At 61.8% G+C, this 19,294-nt stretch overlaps 2 non-coding genes across 2 annotated transcripts; both read right to left on the bottom strand.

Moving 5' to 3' along the window:
• Positions 1-14,144: 14,144 nt before the first annotated feature.
• On the bottom strand, positions 14,145-14,218 carry TRNAN-GUU (transfer RNA asparagine (anticodon GUU)). The gene has a single exon. It is a non-coding gene; the product is annotated as a tRNA-Asn (tRNA).
• A 1,556-nt stretch (positions 14,219-15,774) lies between these two features.
• TRNAN-GUU (transfer RNA asparagine (anticodon GUU)) lies at positions 15,775-15,848 on the bottom strand. The gene has a single exon. It is a non-coding gene; the product is annotated as a tRNA-Asn (tRNA).
• Positions 15,849-19,294: the final 3,446 nt, after the last annotated feature.

Raw genomic sequence — 19,294 nt, 5'->3', positions numbered from 1 at the left:
TGGTGAACAGTGGGATGGGGAATGTGGGAGTATGGGGAGCTCAGGGCGGGGGATGAGGAGTGTGAGGATGTGGGGGAGCTCAGGGCAGGGGGTGGGGAGTGTGGGAGGATGGGGAGCTCAGGGCAGGGGTATGGTGGAGCTCAGGACAGGGGGCTGGGGAGTGTATGGGTGTGGGGAGCTCAGGGCAGGGAGTCCAGGAGTGAGGGGGGGCGCAGTGCAGGGATTGTGGTGCAGGAGTCAGGGGTAGGTGGGGGGGGTGTTTGGAGGCTCAGGGCAGGGGACAGGGAGTGCAGCCACTACACTACTTGGCCACCAGATCCCTGGAGTACACTGTGGCTGTGCAGCCCAGCGTGCTGACAGCACCCAAAGCCCCGCCCCCAGCCCGCCAGGCTTAGTGGGGCACCCCAGAGCGGCTTCCTATCGCCCTTGTCTAGCACAACATGGACAGTTGGTTCCCACTACCGTGATCTCCTAGGAGACTGAGACACCATTCTGCCAGGACGGCCCAAGCTGCTGAGGGAAATTGCCCCTCACCATCCCGTCTGTCCAGGTCCCTCTGCCTCTGGGTTTGTTCTTCAAGGGCCAGATGTGTGGGGCTGGGACTGTCCTTGTTCTGTGTTTGCAGAGTGCCCAGCAGAATGGCTCCTGCTTCACCCCTGGCCTAGAAATAACCAGACCAGGCAGTTTGGGGAGGGAAGAACCAGGGAAGGGAAGGTTTGGGGCCGGGGGCTAAGAGGCGGGGCTGGGAGGCAGGGCTGGGGTGGAGATGCAGATGTAGGGAGTTGGGGTGGAGGCTGGAAGAAATGGAACTCAAGGAGCTGGAAGGGTTGGTGAAGGATGGAGTAAAGGGAGGGGGGCCAGGCTACAGGACATGGAGGTGCCAGCCACAGGAGGGAGGAAGAGACGTTTGTTTGACAGGACCCCAGGGATTTGGGAGCGAGGAACAGTGGGAGGGGAGTGGGAAACATTTGGGGAGAGGAACCTTTGGGAGACCTGGTGGTGAGGAGGGCGGCAGTCAATGGGAGAGGAGACAAAAAGGAGCAGGTGCTGCCTGGGTCCAAGGAGGTGGGGAGAGATGGGGTCTGGGTGTCACGAGTACCAGAGTTAGCTGCACCTCCGTCCTCCTCCCTACCTGGTATCTCTGCCCCCTCCCTCCCGAACTTTCCTTCTGCATGTCTCTGGGCCTCTCTGTCAGTGCCAGAGGGGATCCCCCCCCCCCATGGCTGGATTCTTCCCTTCCCGAGACATGCAGTCACCATCTCAGTGGGGTGGGAGCCCTTTGATGCTTCGCCTGCGTGTTCCCAGCCGAGAAGGGGCGGCTAATCCCGCAGAAGCAGAGCCCTGCACTTTTGAGTACCTGGACCCAGGGTTTTGCTGCTTTATAGCGGGTGGGGTTAAAATAACGGAACGTCTCTTGTCCCACCAATCCCCCAGGACTCACCCCTCTTCTCTGCATTGCGCAGCGTCCGGGAGATACCGCCCCGCGGGGACACTCATGCCCGTGTCCAAGGGGCTGTCCCGTAGCCTATGTCAGTGTGAAAAGCATTAAAGGACCCTGCCCCAGAGGGAGAGCGTCTCTGGGGGCGTTGTCCCGGGATGACTGCAGTGCTTTGTCCACACCAGAGTAGTGAGAGGCAGCCGCAGCCAGGGTTGCCAGATGGTCAATAAAAATACCAGACATACTTGCCATTGCATCACAACCTAGAGTACATCTTATTTAGAAAACTGAGATATTTTCTCAATTTATCTCCTGGACAGAAAGCTCAAATACTGGACTGTCCGGTTCAAACGGGACACCTGGCAACCCTAGCCGCAGCCCCTGCCCGGAAAAGCTCCCAAGCTAAGCACCTGGGGGATTTAGGAGCACCAAGCAGTGGGCACAAAGCACAGTCACACACTTGTGCTCCCAACTCCCTTAGGGCTTTGAAAATGCTCCCCTTAGACGAGTTAGAATCAGTGTCCCCGTTTCACACACGGGGGCTGAGGCCCACTCAGGGGAGTGGCAGGGCCAAGGGCTCTGCAGCAGACCTGGGACTTGAACCTCAGTCTCCCAGAAGTTCCACAACCAGCCCGCTCTGCTTTGCTAAAGGAGCAGGCGGGACTGTTTGTGCAGGAGGAGGAGCTGGGCTGGCTGGCTGGCTGGGGCAGGCCACAGCAGGGCTCAGCCCTTGGCCTGGCTGAGAGCGAGGAGAGGCCTGCAGGCTGAGGGGCAGTGTGACGGACCGGGCCGTGTCTGGGCACAGCTGAGGGCGTCTGCTCAGGGCGAATTGCTCAAATCCGGGGCTCCTTACAGCCCCCAGACTGGTGACCTCTCCACACAGGCCACAAACCAGTCCCACAGAGCGCTTCAGCTGCCTGCCTGAAGCCTCCCGAGCAAAACCCCTCCGGCACCCCAGCAATATCCATGCCCCCGATGGTCCCGGGCCTCATACACCGGTGGGGGTCCTAGCACCCAATCCCACCTACCCCGAACAAGTTCTGTCTGGTCCCAAGAAACCAGCCACAGATCCCTGGTCAATTTACCCTCTGGATCTTACCCACAAATCATGCTGAGCCAATCCTTTAGCATCTAACACCTAAAGGTTTATTATTACAATAAAGAAAAGCATGAGAGTAAGGTTGTTAAAGGAATAGTATGTTACATGCACCGAATCTCCCAGTTCTCGATGCAGCCTCTAGCAGAGATGTTACAGCTGCTGGTTTAAGAGTTCTTGTTGCACATCCTAGGGTCAGGATGGGTTCACAGGTCTCTCGGGCTCTTCGATCCCTGCAATGCTGCCTCTGGGATGAAGTGCTGAGCTGAGAACCAAGATGGCATCGACCACATGGCCTATTTATCCCTCCTTCCTGGCCTCTTCTTGGCTGCAGGAGATCACCTGGTCCTCAGCCTCTCTCTGCTGGCCGCTCTTAGGTGTCCGCCCTCATGCTTTAGGTGTGTCCTTGGCCCATTCAGTGCCATTGTCCCACAGGGCCTCGCTAATTAGCATGTCCACAGGCCGGGCTCTGCCCAATGCTCAACCACATGCAGAGAAATATTCAGGATCCACACAGACTACAGATTCCTAACTACACACACAGACGTTATACAACCACATAAATAGCTTACATAGGACTATCAGATAATAAGCTTCTATTCAGCACCCCGCATGGCCCCCTTTTCTACCATTTTCTGGGGCCAACACCCCCACCTATGGGTGCAGCAGTGATCTGGCTGCTCCCCTCAAGATCCAGTAATGTGACAGGCAGTGACTGGAGGAGCTGCCTGGGCATAGACTGTAACCCAGGGGCCCACAGTGCAGCAATCATCAGCAGTGTCTGTGTCTCCCCAGCCCCCATTCAGAGCTGAGTACAGGTACCTCCCCAGCCCCCTCCCCACCCCCGTCTCCTGCTCACAGCAGGTCAATAGGGTTCTCCCATTCTTGGGCCTCTGGTTCCCATGCAGCTGCTCCCAACAGGAGTCCCTTGCAGCCCGGCAGGCTGGGGCAGGCCCCATCTCTCCAGCACCAAGGTGATGACGGATACAGACACCAGGAGGAGCGAGACGAGGGTGCAGCCAATGGCCTAGCGGGCAGGAGATGTGGCCGGCCCTGCAAATGGAAAGGACCTGGTGACAGTCGGGTGCAAAGTGGCAAATGGCTCTGCAGTGCCAGCACTAGGCACAGAGCAGCTGCCGTGTAGAGACCTTGGGTGAGTGCCCAGAGGGCTAGATCTACAGGGGATCATGCTGCAGGGGGCATGTTCCCCCGACAGGAGGCCGAAGTGACAGAGGCTGTTGGGGACTCTCCTCCCTTTGCCCAGGTGGTGTTGGAGGAGCAGGGAAGGACCCAGGTTTGCTCAGGCTGCACCAGGACTTGGTGCAAAGGCCTGACAGGAGCCAGCAATGGACACAGCAGCCCAGACCCTCTCGCCTCTCCCCAGTATGGCTGGCAGCTCACAGGGGCGACCCCGCCCTGGGCACGAGGCCTTGGCACCGGCTGTGGGCTCAGGAGGGGGCGGACATGGGACATAAGCGATGCCGAAGGGAGGGGTGTGGGCATTAGAGGCCACTACCATTGCCCCGCCCCTTTCCCCGCACCTACCCCTGCCCCTGTTCTGAGGCCACGCCCCCACTCATTCCACTCCCCCCTCCCTCTGCTGCTTGGGCTCCCCCACCCTCACTCAGGTTCGCTGGCCTGAGGCTGGGGTTACGGTGCAGGATGGCTGGGGAGTGGGGCGCGGGAGAGGCTGCGGGTTGCAGGCTCTGGGACAGGTTCAGGGCAGCGATGGGAGTTTGGGTGCAGACTCAGAGGCAGTTAACTGTGGGAGGAGGATCCAACAGGAGGCTGGGGTTTGGGGTGGGGGGTGTCTACCCCAGCTGCCTGAGAGATACTAGACTGACTCTGGTTTCCTTGTGTCTCCCCGGCTGGGCTCTCACTCCCACGTCTCCTCTCAGGGTCCCTGCCGGCTCCCCTGCTCTATCTGAATGCGTCCCTGGCGCCTCCAACCCCCCCCAAGCCTCACGAATGTGGCCCCGACTGAGACATCTCACTCCCCTGGCACTCCAGCCCCAGCACAGATTAACTCTCCTGGGTTCCAGGGAGAGTGGCATTTGCGGGTCCCTCTCAATCTGAGGGGGGGCCAAAAATGAGGGATCCCCGAACCTCAGTCCTCCCTGTCCCTTCCCCTCACCTCAGTGAGGCTTGTGGGTTTTGGAAGAAGGGTTTTTGTATTTTGCTTTTCTCGTGTGTGGTCCCCAACTGGTTTTTCTGGGGGTCAGTGGCCCTGGAGACAAAAAAGGTTCCTCATCCCTGCCTTTAAGAAAGAAAACTTTGAAACCCTTTGTGGTAGACAGAAATTAACATTTGACCTTATTGAAAATGAAGTTTCCTAAAGTTAAAACACCTAATCTGTGTAAACATTCAAATTAAACCAGTCACCCAAGCTCCAGCACTAGCACAATGGGGCCGCGTGATGATGCAATGGACGGTGCGCACCCAGGCTCCTCCCCTCAGCTCTCTTCTGCACCCAACCGCCCCGTCCCAGACCCCAAACTCCTCGGTAGAAATGTGGCCCTTGACCACTTGCCAAAATGCCCCCCCCCCCCATTAAAAATTATTGACAAAGCCTGATCCAAATGTTTTTTGAAACGTTATTTAATCCGAATTTAAATACATTCTATACAATTGGGAGGGCTGGGGGGAGGGGGACGCAGCTGCTGGCTCCTCAGCTCCTTGTGCTCTCACTGGCTGTCTTCCTGCTGCAAGGGAAGCAGAATCCGTCACATTCATCCCTGGGGACTCAGGGGTACTGGGCCCCCCCAGCATTTCCCCCCTCCTCCCCCCTGCGCTGAGACTTGTTCTGCTCTCTGGTCACCCCCCGTCAGGCCCGCAGGGTGAGCTTCTGACCCACCCAGCAGGGACGTGGGGTGGGGGCAGCATGAGGAAAGGGGCGGGGGACTCCCTGAGGGGATGGGAAGGAGACCCTGGCCCTGCCCCGCTCTCCTGCATCTGCTCCGGCTGCTCACCATGTATCCCAGGAGCTGATGGGCCTGCCCATGCAGGGCGTGGGCCAGGACCAGCCCGGCCTGGCTGGGGCGCCTCAGGGGGGAGCGGGCAGCGAGCAGAGCCTTGTCTAAAAAGCAGTTCTCCTGCTCTGGCGTGAAGAGCTGCCCAAAGACCTGAAATCAAGAGCACGGGAGGTTTCAGCTGACGGCCCAGAGCCCGGCCCCAACTCCTGGGGCTAAAACAGCTTCCTCCTTCTGCAAACTCCCTTCCAGACCCTGCACCCAGACGCTCTCCTCACCCTGCACCCTAACCCCTGCCCCAGGTCACACCTTCCTCCTGCCCCCAAGACCCTCCCAGACCTCACCCCCCTCCGCACAACAGAGCAGCCCTAGGCCACTGGCCAACATCTTGGAGCGACCTCCATCAAAAAGTGTTGCCCCCCGTCCCGCCCTGCTTCCCCTTCTACGGGAGATCCGGGGCAAGGTGCGGCGCTGCCCCTAGGAAGCGCCGCCCCTTTGAAACGCCGGGACAGCGTCACAAAGAGGCAGCGCCGCCCTGTCCACGGCTCGAATAGTCGAGGGAAAATGCATCGACCATTCGATCAGCGACTCCCCGCTTCCCACCCCGCGTCCTACCCGCACGAGGGCCCCAGCCAGCCCCACCCCCGAGCCCTGCCCTGCCCTGGCAGCGCGTCCTTACCTCTCCCACCCGCACGGTGTTGCTGTGCGCCAGGACCCATCTCTCCTTATAGTAGTGCCTGCACCACAGGTCCTCTGCCTGGTGGATGTTGAGGCCTGCAAGAGACAAACCAGGGTGATTCTGCTGGCAGGTCTGAGCCCTTCCCCTCCCACGGGTCCCTGCAGGCATCCCTGGGCAAATGGAGGGGCACAGGGGGCAGAAGGGGAACACAGAGGGACGCATCCCCCCTTGGGCCAGTCTGGGGGAAAAGGACTGGGTCCCCTCCCCCCGCCGCCGGCACCCTCAGGGTGTCCCTGGGGCCCAGGTCCCGGCTGGGTTCCTTACCCCTGTGGTGCAGGAGGAGTCGGTACAGGCTGTGCACCCCCTTCCGGGCCAGCCGGCTGACGTCTTCGGATGGGTCCGAAATAAAAAGGCCCAGCTGGGCCACGTGGTGACCCATCCTCGGCCAGTCGGCGGAGTTCTGAGGGGAGAGAAGAGGGGGGGTCCCTCAGCATCCTGGGGCTGCACGTCCCATGCTAACGGCCGCCGAGGCGGTTCTGAGCTCGGGGACGGACAGAGACACCTCCCGGGGCGGGGCGGGGCGGGGCGGGGCCGGCCTTGCGAGGAGACAACCCTGAGCAATGGCCCCGACTGAAGGGTCACTCCGGGGGTGGAACAAGGGGATCCACTGACGGCCACTCCCCAGTCTGGGGCCCAGGTGCCCCCCGGAAAGGCCCAGGGTCGCCCCTCCCCGGGGAAAGGAGAACGCGGCCCATTCCCGGCCCATTCCCAGCTCTGCCTCCCGGGGACGCTCCCAGCCCCGCGCCCTGCAGCCCCAGACCCCCCGGCTCCAAGGTCACTTACCTCAAACCCCGGGAGGGTGGTGGCGACTCCCAGCAGGGCCGTGGTGCTGCCAAGGGCCCTGGCTCGCTCCTGGGGCAGGCGGGACTCCAGCCACGGGCTCAGGTGCTGGGGGGGAAAGAGGCAGGTCAGGACCCGTAGGGAGGCGCCGGTTCTGGGCAGAGCCTGGGGCTCCTCTCAGACTGTGCCCCCCCCCCCCCAGCCACTGACACAGCTCCTCTCTCGGCCCCCCGAGGAAGCAGGGCCAATGGCCCCGTCCCCCCCACGGGGCTCACCTCCATGATCAGCTGCAGCCTGGCGGTGTCTGGGGACTCGGCGAGGAGGCTTGCCAGTAGGGCCTGGAGGTCGACGGGAAGGGCCCGGATGAACTGCTGCAAGACAAGGGAGAGCCCTGGGTCAGAGGGGGGTTGGGGAATCCAGGCCACCCGCTGGCCCCGGGGTGCAGCCTTGAGCAGGGTCTGAGCCGCCTCGCAGAGCAGGGAGGAGCCCAGGCTGGGCATGGAAGGGACGGGCCCCCAGGGAGAGCAACGGGAAACCTGGAGGGAAGGATCCAAACCTGCAGCTTCTTCTCTCCCTCTGCCCCCACCCCCACTCCTCTCTGGAGCTCCAGCCCAGCCCGGGAGCAGGGCCCGGAGGGACGTACCTGTGTGTGGATGGGCTCCTGCTGCCAGTCCCCAGACACAGTCTGTCCCACGGCCGCCCTCAGCAGGGGGCTCAGGAGCTGGGCCTGTAGGGGAGGCTGCAAGGTGCTGGCAGGAGAGAGGGGCAGAGACTGTTCATTCAGCAGCAGGGCTGTGTCCAGACTCAGGGGGTTTTTCGGGAAAAGTAGCCTTTTTCCGAAAAAACATCACCTGCGTCTAGACTGCAGTCGCGTTCTTTCGAAATTAAATCGAAAGAACGCGGCTTTTCTTTCCACGGCGGTAAACCTCATTTCACGAGGAAGAACGCCTTCTTTGGAAAGTGCTTCTTTCGAACGAAGGCGTTCTTGAATGGAACTAGGGCTTCTTCGAAAGAGAGCATCCAGACTCACTGGGTGCTCTCTTTCGAAAGAGGCTTGCAGTCTAGACATAGCCCAGGAGACAGAGACTTTCCCACTCCCTGGTCAGGGGATCTGCTCTGGGGGGGAGTGGGCGGGGGGGGGGGTCGGTACCTGAGGCTGCAGGCGGCGTTGAGGCAGTCGGCCAAGACCATTGGGTTGGGGGAGTCCTCCATGATCTCCTGTGAGACCCAAGGAGACAAAGGGGCGTGTGAGGCTGGGGCCCCCAAGAGACGCTCACACGGCCAGCGCCCCCACCCAGCAGGATCCAACCCCACTGCCTCCCGCTGGCCTGTAGCCCCCCTGCCCGGCACAGGGCCCCTCCCAGCACCCCCCTCCCAAACCGGGACCAGCTCAATCCTTGTCCCCAGGCCGTCTCCTGCCCCTCACTGGCCTGGTGACCAGCCTCTGAACCTCCTCATCCCTGCTCCCCAGGCGCATCCTCAGCAGCCCGCTCTGCTAACCTTCCAGCTCGCCCCCCCATGGCCCGGGGAGACCCCTCCCTGTTCCGAATCCCCCTCCCTGTCCAGCACCCCAGACCTGCCCCATTTCTGTGTCCCTCCCTCCTCCAGCATCCCCACCCACCCTCCCCATGTCCACCTCCCCCTCCCCCTCCAGCACTCCTGGCCCCACCCATCCCATTTCCAGCACCCCCACCCGCCGCCATGGCCCAGGCAGACCCCTGTCCACCCCACGTATCCCCTCCCCTCCTCCCGGCCGCCGCGACTCGCTCACCACGATCCTGGCCATCATGGTGTCCTTGCAGCAGCGCGGCGCCAGGGTGTCCTCGCCCCTTTGGAGGGCGGCGAGGCAGGCGGGGGGGACGGCCAGGAGGAACCGCTGCAGGGCGGCTGGGCTCTGCACCCCAGAGAGAGTCTGTGAGCCTGGGGCCTGCCTGCCCCCCACGGACAGCTGCAGGGCTCAGGCCTCCCAGGAGTGGAGGTGGGAGCTGCCGGTTGCCCAAGCACCCACACTCCCCCCCAACTGCTTCCTCAGGCTTGTGGGGGCCCAGCTGGTGCATGACAAGAGACCTCAGCTTGGGGGGCCCAGGTCATGCAGGAGAAGGGGCCCCAGGGGGATCCCCAGGGACAAGCCCCTCCCGGAGGGGGGGACGTGCTGGGAAGGGGCCGGACAATCTCGGGTCCCCCCCGTGTGGAGAAGGTTCCTACCGTGTCCCGGGTGTGGAGCTGCTCTTCAATATCATAGATGGCCCCTTCCTCCACCCGGGAGTCCATCCGCTCCTGGCAGAGCTCCGCCGAGGCGCAGGGGGGCTCTGTGCGGGAGGGAAGGGACCAGGGTGACTCCAGAGGCCAGCAGGGGTCACGCGCCCCCATGTCAGGGACCCAGGGCAGCTTGGGCCCCACACGCCCCTCGCAGGGACCCATCCCCCTTCCACCCTCACATCTGCCAACGCCCTCAGCAGAGCCCCCGCCAGGAACAAGAGAGCCAAGCAGCAGCTCCCGCCCCCATCCATTGCCCTGGCTGCGGGGCAGACACTGGGGCTGCCCCCCCGTGTACTGGGTGAGCCCCTGGGCCCAGCATGTTCACGGCCCCTCACCTGGGTCTGAGCGGCTGCAGGAGGTGGCCCGGCTGCAGCTGGAGGCCCAGGCGCTGCTGCTCACTGAGCTGGACCCACAGCTGCAGGGGCTGGTGCGGAGAGGCTGGGGGCTCCCGGAGACTGGCAGGTCCCCGGGGGCCGGGCAGGGCGATGCCCCCTGGTGGTAATGGGGGCTGGGCTCCTGGGGCAGGTGTTTCTCTCCACAGAGGAGGCCCCAGAGCCACCCTACCCGGCTGCCCCGCTGGGCTGGGTCCCGCCTTCCCAGCCGCCTCTGGAGCCAGGTCCGGAGGGGCCTGGCCGGTGGGCGAGTCGCCCCGAGCTGGTGGGATTCAGCTTCCCCGCCCGCGGGGACGGAGGAGCTGCTTCCCACCGGCCCTGGGGCCATCTTCAGGGCTTTCCGGAACCACAGCCTGATGTGTTTGGCCATGCTGCAAATGAGGGGAGCAAAGGGGAGCTTGGGGCGCAGCCTGCAGAGCGAAATCCAGGGGTTCCAGCTCCCCAGAGCGACTGCCCCCAGCCCCCAAATGGCCCCTTGCTTATCGGCTCGGTCTTGCACAGGCACTGCAAGGACCTGAGTCTCCTGCCCATCAACAGCCCCTGCTCGGCCAATCAGGGGAGAGTCTAAGGTGTGTGGGGGGGGGGTGGAGCGTTCTCCCCAAAGACACCGGCATAGACCTGGTCCAGCCCCACCTCCCCAGTCCCCACAATGGGGGCTGCATCCCCCGCCCCACGGCTCCTGCAAACCACCCCCCCTCCTTCAGCTAGTCTGTTGGGTCACAAGCTGGGGGGGCAGCAGGGGAAGGTCACAGAAGAGGCAAGAACAGAGCAGAAATGTGGGCGGGATGGAGGAAAAGGGAAACCAACCAGGAGAAAGCCCCAGTGGCGCTAAGAACACAGCCCAGGTGAGGAATCACCTTCTGGCCCTTGACCGAGGGCTGGGCCTGCCTGGAACCCAGCCGGCCCCGGGCGGGATCCAAACCCCTGGGGGCTCTTACCTTCTGCAAAACGCTGTCCGGATGTGGAACTCACAGAGGACAAAGCAACTGTGAGCAGGAGACGCACCAGAGCTAAAGCAACCGGGGGTCTCCAAAGTCCCCTGGGCCCGCCCCCCCCTTTTCTCAGCCTGAGATGTGGGTTCCTCTGTGAGGTCACCACCTCCCCACCTGCCCTTTGCCTGATCTGCTGAGGGCTGCCCAAAGCCCCTGTGAGGTCACTGCCCCCCCCACCTCACCCTGCCAGGCAAATGTCCTGCCTCTGGCCACCCCTCTGGGAAGTTGGAGCCATTCCTAGGGGTCCCCCCCACTCCCTGACTGGGCATCCTGCAGCCAGCAGCTCCAGTAGCCCCATAGGCTGCTCCCTGCCCTACGCTGCAGACTTCTTGCACAAGAACTGTTTCACACCGGAGTTCTTGCGCAAAAGGTCTCGTGCAAGAGCACCTCCACCCTGCCATGTGCTTTTGCACAAGAGTGTCCATGGCACTGTGAACGCTTTCTCGTGCAAGAAAGCTCTGATGACCATTTTAGCCATAAAAGTGTCTTGCTCAAGAAGCCCCTGGTGCCCGTCCACGCTGCCTTCTTGCACAACAGCTCTTGCACAAAAGGGGCTTATTCCTCGTGGGGAGAGGAATAACTCCTGTGCAAGAAGCCCTCTTTTCTGATGCTTTACTGCAAATTTACTTGCACAAGAATTCACGTGCAGTGTAGACGCGCCACAAGTTTTTGCACAAGAACAGCTGTTCTTGAGCAAAATGCCTGCAGTGCAGACGTGGCCTTGGTGTCACCCAGCACTGGACTTCCTGGCCAGGAGCAAGAGTTAGAGCCTCCCACTCGCCCCGCTGCCTCTCACGGGCTCCCGTCCGGCCCCAGCCCTGGGCTTTGCCCTAGCGCATCCCAGCAAGGCCTCTGGCCTGCACTAGACCCATTGACATGTGGAGAATCCACCACTGCCCTGGGGTGCTTTTGTCTATGGGACTCGGACTCACAGCTGAGCATGGAGCCCGATTTTAGTTCGAACTAGCGGGGTAGTGTAGACATACCCCCTGAGACTTACTGGTGCTGGCTCACCCCCTGTCCTGCTCGTGGCTCCGTTGTCCTCCTCCCCACAGCCCCCCCCCAGCTCTAAATGCTGCTCACATCAGTTCCCCTTCCCCGTGGCCAGGCCCTGCAGGGCTCTGGGGGCTGGTTTGCTGCCCTCAGCCCTGCAGTAGCCTGCTCCCCAGTTTGCAGCCCCTCCCATCATGCGTGGGGTCTCCTGGTACCGGAGGGAGGACGGGGGCAGACCAGGAAGGTTAATTTGATGTTGCAGCGGCAGGAAGAGGAGGGGTGGCACAGAGGAGCTGTCAGTACATTATCCCAATACGCCATCCCAGTGCAGGCGTCGCACTCAGCTCTACCTGCAGAGGAGTCTCTATCTGCGCTGAGCAGAAAGGGGGTCTAGGACACACACACAAGTAGCCCCAGAACCACGCAGGAGCAGAGTCGTTCTGCGAAAGGGAGAGGTTTATTGGGTCTGCGAGGGCGGCCGTAGGGGGGTGTCGTGTGTGTGCCACTCATCTCCGTCTGGGCAGCGGCACCGGTCGGGCTCACAACTGGGCACAGGACCCGACCACGGCACCATCGATCTCCAGTGTATCGATCTGCTGGAAGCCGCGGCAGAGCTGAATTGCAGAACGGCTGCCCATTGGCAAAGACCTTGAAATGCTGGTTCCTGCAGCCGATGGAGAGGAACCCACTCCTCCTGGGGGGAGGAGCAGCCAAGAGAGGGACCCACTCAGACCGGTCTGGCAGCGTGACGTAGTGGAACCAGCGCTGCCTAGGTAGGCTTTTACCTCCCCCCAGTCTGCTTCTGAGACCGAGTTTCCCCCTCTGCCCCATGGGCTAACAACAAGGCACTTTACAAACATTCTCTGTGTCATCGGCATTGCATGAAGGGGGAAACTGAGGCATGGAGCGGCATCTGATTTATATAGCTCAAGCCAGTCCCCACCCCTCTCGGTCTGCAGGAAAAGAAGCCAAGTGCTCTTGTTCCCACCAGTCCTCCATTCCCCTGCTTCCACCTGATGTCAAATACACAAAGCTCACTACTTCTTCTTTCCTGCACTTAAGCCAAGCAGATCAGGATGGGGAGGAGACATGAGGGAGCCCCCAGGCTCTTGCTCTTTCTCGCACATACACACACATATATTACTTTAGAAAATGCCAGGTGTGAGCTAGAGGAGAATCTCCATTAACTGTTAGCACTATAGGGCATATGATACATACATAAAGCATTTACAGTCCATCCAGCAGAGGGCAACAATACACCCTGCACACATGTAGCTCCCCCTCCTTTTCCAAATGCCCCAAGATTTAAACTACTGGAGAGTACCCATTAGCTGCTAGTTGTATAGGAACTATGGGTATGTCTACACTACAAAGTTAATTCGAACTAACAGCCCTTAGTTGGAAGTAACTTTCATAGGTGCCACACATACAAACCGCTAGTTTGGACTTAATTCGAACTAGGTAAACCTCATTCTACCAGGAGTAACGCCAAATTCGAATTCAGTGGTTGGAATTAAGGGCTGTGTAGCCACTTAATTCGAAGTAGCTGGAGCCCAGCCCTCCCCAGGTTCCCCTGGTGGCTGCTCTGGGCCAAAGCAGGAAAACTCCTCTCCTCTCCCCAGCCCTGGGGCCCTTAAAGGGGTAGACTCTGGCCAGACGGCACTTGCCAGAGCCAGCCCTGCCAGCAGTCTCTGCCCCGACCCAGGGGCTGCAGGATGAGCCAGGCAGCCAGTGCCGGCGAGCCGTCCCCCCGCCCAGTCCCCCAGCACCCAGGGGCCAGCCAGGGGCCGTAGATGGCGCGCACCCTCCTGGTCTAGTGTGGAGGTCATGGACCTCATTGAGGTTTGGGGGCAGGGCCCCAGCGTCCATGATCTCTGTACTAGGAGGAGGAACGTGGCCGTCTACGGGCGCATAGCGGCCGCCATGGCCCGAAAGGGACACAGGCCACCCAGGAGCAGGCGAATCCTGGTGTTCTGGCTGTGGAAAAAGACAGCCACAAGATGGCGTTTGGAGTCACACGGGCGAGTCGCCTGTCCAAGCGGGACCGAGTCCCTTCCAAAGAGAAACCATGGCAGCCATGCAAGTCCAAGGCTGCACAGGAAACCTCAGGAGCTGCGACTGGGGCTCAGTTCGCGCGGCCACGCTTCCCAGGGGAGGCATGAGACAGGCCCCGAGGTCTGCGCAGCAAACAGGCCCGCAGGAGGGAGGCGGCTAAGAACCCGCGCGGCTCGTGCGTTTCTCCCTCTCAGCTGGCGTAGAGGCGGGAGGGGAACGACACCTGCCCGGCTGGAGCTTTTGGGCTTGGGCTCGGGGCTTAAGCCCTGAGGCCGAGGCCCCGGCGCGGTTGCTGGGAGACGGGCTCCTGTGGCACGGCACGGCCCCTGAACCTTGCCGGCCACAAGGTGACCTCACCGAGGCCGAGAGGGATGGCTTGGAGGTGGCAAAAGGGAGCCTGCTAGCAAGCGCCAGGAGGCCGAGCGTAGCCACGTCCCCGGGTGGGCTCGAACCACCATTCTTTCGGTTAACAGCCGAACGCGCTGACCCATTGCGCCACAGAGACCTCGAAGGGCTTTTCGAAACGCTGCCTAGCAGCCTGCTCCTCTGCCTGGCCGTGCCAGTGCAGCCCAGGTGCTAGAGTGGATTGCGGGCAGTCTAGCCCTAAGGGAGCAGAGTGGCGCAGCGGAAGCGTGCTGGGCCCATAACCCAGAGGTCGATGGATCGAAACCATCCTCTGCTACGTGTGGGCCGGCCTCTTTTGACTCCGCGCCTTCACTCCAGGCTGCAAGTAGCTAAAGGCCAGGCCAGGATGCCGCCTGCGGGGAAGCTCTCGGCAGCCCCCCGCTTCCTGTGTGGGAGGCACGGAGGCCTCCTCTTCTGTCCTCAGGCAACAGGGCTTCCTCCTGCCCTTTTCCCACCCACAAGGGCCGCCGGGACCCGCTCAGGGAGCGCGCCAGGGAGGCTCTCCAGACGCTCGTGGAACAAAGCACTTCTGGACCACGCTACCCAGAGCCTTCATTCAGGCCTAGACAAAACGCCTAGACAAAGAGCTGCCACAGCATCAACACTGGCCTTGCTCTACTACTCCGAGGCACGCCAAACCCCTCACAAAGAGAACTTCTGCCTTCGCCATACTGCTCAACAACAGGACACGTGAGCAATTCCCTCCGACGCGCCGCTTCTCCCGCATCGCCACCACCCACGCTCTTTAGGCACACGCCGGCTGACCAAAACCCATCTCATCCCATCAAAAGCTTCTGCCCAGCCCAAGAGGACCAGCTACGTTCCCGGCTCAATTCATCCCTTACAGTCAGAGCCAAAAATCACCAGCTGACGGTCCTTCAGAATCCTCAATGGAAAGGGGGAGAGGGAATTGTGGGAGCACTCGCCACGTTCTCGGTTGAGGCTTGCAGCAGTCATGGAAGAGAGAGCTGGCTTCGGTCAAGTCTCGGGAGTACGGCCACGGCTTGGACGGGTCCTTCAGTCCTTGGCTCAGAGCTTCGGTTGGTAGCCCACATCCTCCCGAGGTAAAAAAGCAGGAGGGCTTTCCTTCCAGGGCCTTTTGCATCTTCTGCCGTGGGAGGCGAATCCTGGTGTTCTGGCTGTGGGGGAAAAAGACAGCCACAAGATGGCGTTTGGAGTCACACGGGCGAGTCGCCTGTCCAAGCGGGACCGAGTCCCTTCCAAAGAGAAACCATGGCAGCCATGCAAGTCCAAGGCTGCACAGGAAACCTCAGGAGCTGCGACTGGGGCTCAGTTCGCGCGGCCACGCTTCCCAGGGGAGGCATGAGACAGGCCCAGAGGTCTGCGCAGCAAACAGGCCCGCAGGAGGGAGGCGGCTAAGAACCCACGCGGCTCGTGCGTTTCTCCCTCTCAGCTGGCGTAGAGGCGGGAGGGGAACGACACCTGCCCGGCTGGAGCTTTCGCGCTTGGGCTCGGGGCTTAAGCCCTGAGGCCGAGGCCCCGGCGCGGTTTCTGGGAGACGGGCTCCCGTGGCACGGCACGGCACGGCCCCTGAACCTTGCCGGCCACAAGGTGACCTCACCGAGGCCGAGAGGGATGGCTTGGAGGTGGCAAAAGGGAGCCCGCTAGCAAGCGCCAGGAGGCCGAGCGTAGCCACGTCCCCGGGTGGGCTCGAACCACCATCCTTTCGGTTAACAGCCGAACGCGCTGACCCATTGCGCCACAGAGACCTCGAAGGGCTTTCCGAAACGCTGCCTAGCAGCCTGCTCCTCTGCCTGGCCGTGCCAGTGCAGCCCAGGTGCTAGAGTGGATTGCGGGCAGTCTAGCCCAAAAGGAGCAGAGTGGCGCAGCGGAAGCGTGCTGGGCCCATAACCCAGAGGTTGATGGATCGAAACCATCCTCTGCTACGTGTGGGCCGGCCTCTTTTGACTCCGCGCCTTCACTCCAGGCTGCAAGTAGCTAAAGGCCAGGCCAGGATGCCGCCTGCGGGGAAGCTCTCGGCAGCCCCCCGCTTCCTGTGTGGGAGGCACGGAGGCCTCCTCTTCTGTCCTCAGGCAACAGGGCTCCCTCCTGCCCTTTTCCCACCCACAAGGGCCGCCGGGACCCGCTCAGGGAGCGCGCCAGGGAGGCTCTCCAGACGCTCGTGGAACAAAGCACTTCTGGACCACGCTACCCAGAGCCTTCATTCAGGCCTAGACAAAACGCCTAGACAAAGAGCTGCCACAGCATCAACACTGGCCTTGCTCTACTACTCCCAGGCACGCCAAACCCCTCACAAAGAGAACTTCTGCCTTCGCCATACTGCTCAACAACAGGACACGCGAGCAATTCCCTCCGACGCGCCGCTTCTCCCGCATCGCCACCACCCACGCTCTTTAGGCACACGCCGGCTGACCAAAACCCATCTCATCCCATCAAAAGCTTCTGCCCAGCCCAAGAGGACCAGCTACGTTCCCGGCTCAATTCATCCCTTACAGTCAGAGCCAAAAATCACCAGCTGACGGTCCTTCAGAATCCTCAATGGAAAGGGGGAGAGGGAATTGTGGGAGCACTCGCCACGTTCTCGGTTGAGGCTTGCAGCAGTCATGGAAGAGAGAGCTGGCTTCGGTCAAGTCTCGGGAGTACGGCCACGGCTTGGACGGGTCCTTCAGTCCTTGGCTCAGAGCTTCGGTTGGTAGCCCACATCCTCCCGAGGTAAAAAAGCAGGAGGGCTTTCCTTCCAGGGCCTTTTGCATCTTCTGCCGTGGGAGGCGAATCCTGGTGTTCTGGCTGTGGGGGAAAAAGACAGCCACAAGATGGCGTTTGGAGTCACACGGGCGAGTCGCCTGTCCAAGCGGGACCGAGTCCCTTCCAAAGAGAAACCATGGCAGCCATGCAAGTCCAAGGCTGCACAGGAAACCTCAGGAGCTGCGACTGGGGCTCAGTTCGCGCGGCCACGCTTCCCAGGGGAGGCATGAGACAGGCCCAGAGGTCTGCGCAGCAAACAGGCCCGCAGGAGGGAGGCGGCTAAGAACCCACGCGGCTCGTGCGTTTCTCCCTCTCAGCTGGCGTAGAGGCGGGAGGGGAACGACACCTGCCCGGCTGGAGCTTTCGCGCTTGGGCTCGGGGCTTAAGCCCTGAGGCCGAGGCCCCGGCGCGGTTGCTGGGAGACGGGCTCCCGTGGCACAGCACGGCCCCTGAACCTTGCCGGCCGCAAGGTGACCTCACCGAGGCCGAGAGGGATGGCTTGGAGGTGGCAAAAGGGAGCCCGCTAGCAAGCGCCAGGAGGCCGAGCGTAGCCACGTCCCCGGGTGGGCTCGAACCACCATCCTTTCGGTTAACAGCCGAACGCGCTGACCCATTGCGCCACAGAGTCCTCGAAGGGCTTTCCGAAACGCTGCCTAGCAGCCTGCTCCTCTGCCTGGCCGTGCCAGTGCAGCCCAGGTGCTAGAGTGGATTGCGGGCAGTCTATCCCCAAGGGAGCAGAGTGGCGCAGCGGAAGCGTGCTGGGCCCATAACCCAGAGGTCGATGGATCGAAACCATCCTCTGCTACGTGTGGGCCGGCCTCTTTTGACTCCGCGCCTTCACTCCAGGCTGCAAGTAGCTAAAGGCCAGGCCAGGATGCCGCCTGCGGGGAAGCTCTCGGCAGCCCCCCGCTTCCTGTGTGGGAGGGACGGAGGCCTCCTCTTCTGTCCTCAGGCAACAGGGCTTCCTCCTGCCCTTTTTCCACCCACAAGGGCCGCCGGGACCCGCTCAGGGAGCGCGCCAGGGAGGCTCTCCAGACGCTCGTGGAACAAAGCACTTCTGGACCACGCTACCCAGAGCCTTCATTCAGGCCTAGACAAAACGCCTAGACAAAGAGCTGCCACAGCATCAACACTGGCCTTGCTCTACTACTCCCAGGCACGCCAAACCCCTCACAAAGAGAACTTCTGCCTTCGCCATACTGCTCAACAACAGGACACGCGAGCAATTCCCTCCGACGCGTCGCTTCTCCCGCATCGCCACCACCCACGCTCTTTAGGCACACGCCGGCTGACCAAAACCCATCTCATCCCATTAAAAGCTTCTGCCCAGCCCAAGAGGACCAGCTACGTTCCCGGCTCAATTCATCCCTTACAGTCAGAGCCAAAAATCACCAGCTGACGGTCCTTCAGAATCCTCAATGGAAAGGGGGAGAGGGAATTGTGGGAGCACGGGCAGCACTCGCCACGTTCTCGGTTGAGGCTTGCAGCAGTCATGGAAGAGAGAGCTGGCTTCGGTCAAGTCTCGGGAGTACGGCCACGGCTTGGACGGGTCCTTCAGTCCTTGGCTCAGAGCTTCGGTTGGTAGCCCACATCCTCCCGTGGTAAAAAAGCAGGAGGGCTTTCCTTCCAGGGCCTTTTGCATCTTCTGCCGTGGGAGCACCTGAAAGTAAAACAGCTGCGGCAGGCGTACGCCATGGACACCAGGGGCGGCGCCGCAGCAGGGGCTGCCACCTGCCCCTACTTCCCTGCCCTCGACCGACTCTTGGGGGGCGGGGCGGTCCGTGCCAGCCCGGGAGGCAGCGAGCCGGGACTGGAGGGCCCTGACCTGGGCACACCGGAGGGGCCACCACAAGGAGTTCCAGCACTGGAGTCGGCAGGGTCATCCAGGGAGACCGTACCGGGGAAGTAGTTCCAATTAAGTAGTTCGGGGGAGGAGGCGGGAGGGAGACCAGGGACCGCGCACGTGGGCCATGCCTCCCACGGATCACACAGACACCTGTGCACGTGCAAGCACATGCCATGCCACGCTCCAGCTGCGTGACACCCAGGGGCCGTGGCCCAATAGGCACATGCATGTCTGAAGAGACCTGACATGCTCCTGACCCTGGGGCGGGACCCAGCAGGATGCTTTCCCTCCACACGTCTCCTCTACATGGAGGCAGGGGACATCTCCCCCCCCCGCCCGCCCACCGCCCCGGCCACACTATACATGGCACAGGGACATGGGTGCAGTCTTGGGGCAGCTCCCCGTCCCGGGGAGAGCCAGACATCCTGACCATGGCCTCTGTACAAGCACAGCGGCTCTGACGGTGCAGGGCATGGTCGCCCTCACGTTGCGGGGCGGGGGGAGGGGGCTGGGCATCATCTACTGTGTCCCCAGGGAGAAGTGACCACTCTCTTTCTCTACAGCTGTACCAGCTGCTCGTGCAGGGCGCACCACCCCACCCGG

Source organism: Pelodiscus sinensis, chromosome 25 (assembly GCF_049634645.1).
Source record: "Pelodiscus sinensis isolate JC-2024 chromosome 25, ASM4963464v1, whole genome shotgun sequence".
NCBI classification, from domain to species: domain Eukaryota; kingdom Metazoa; phylum Chordata; order Testudines; family Trionychidae; genus Pelodiscus; species Pelodiscus sinensis.
The sequence above is the reverse complement of the archived record's forward strand: the minus strand, read 5'-3'. Positions and strand labels throughout refer to the sequence as shown.